Raw genomic sequence first — 1051 nt, forward strand, 5'->3', positions numbered from 1 at the left:
AGCCCTGACTGAAGGTAGAAGCGACCCCCTCTTCCAACAGTCACCTTTCCTCAAATAAAAGACAAGAAGAGCTGAAAGGTTATTTGTAAAATACATTTATTCCCTTTATATTTGGGCAAACCAAAGTCTACAGAGCAGAGAGGAGATTTATGCAGCGGTTATTCAAAAGGCAGCATCAACGCTTCATCGGCGCTGTCACAAAACCTTCCCCTTCCTCCTGTGATGACGTACCAGACAGATATTACGATACAAAGAGAAGAAAGGCATACACTGTTTCTACAGCCGTCATTATTTTCATTAGTACGATACATCAGAGCTGTACGTCGCACTGTCCAGCGCCACTTAGTTAACAAGGCAAAGCTTTAATTGGTTGAGAAAAGCTACGATTATATGGAGGGTAACACGAGACGCTATGATTTAAAGGAGAGGTTAGAGGCCCGCGGGGCTGTGCAGCCAGCGGTCGGCCGATGAGGCGGGAACAGTTGGGACGGAAGGCGCTCTGCACGTGCACGGGTCAGCTCGGACGGCGCCGATAGAGCCACGCTCGTTACCATGACGACAACACAACAGATGAACTGCTAGTGCGCGGCTAACGAAGGTGGAGGGACGATGACCACATAAACATGTCAGATTAGACCGACGAGGCTCAACCGGACCAGGTAAGTACGGGGATTTCAAAATAAGGGCAAAATGCACAAAATGACTCAAATGTGCCAAATATGACATGAATTTAAGATGCAACATTAATTATTATTTGTGGGCTTTTAAATTTCTGCTTTGAATCCTTTTTAGCAGCCCATAGTTTTATTTGTGAGCAAACACAACCAGCTGCCTACCAGGACAACCGGTTTGCTGGGAAACACACGTGACCAGTACACGACTGCAGGAGTGAGCCGAACACTAAACTCTGAGGCTCTGATTCTGACATGACGATCATAGTTTACCACCGCAGAAAGAAAGCAAACGGGGTCAGAGGTCACGGACTTTGGTTACAGCTTCAGATTAAACATTTCATTTCCTGACAACATCCCACAGTATGACCAGAGGGGTG

This window comes from Pundamilia nyererei, unplaced genomic scaffold (genome assembly GCF_000239375.1).
Source record: "Pundamilia nyererei isolate P.nyererei 1_Seehausen unplaced genomic scaffold, PunNye1.0 scaffold00019, whole genome shotgun sequence".
NCBI classification, from domain to species: domain Eukaryota; kingdom Metazoa; phylum Chordata; class Actinopteri; order Cichliformes; family Cichlidae; genus Pundamilia; species Pundamilia nyererei.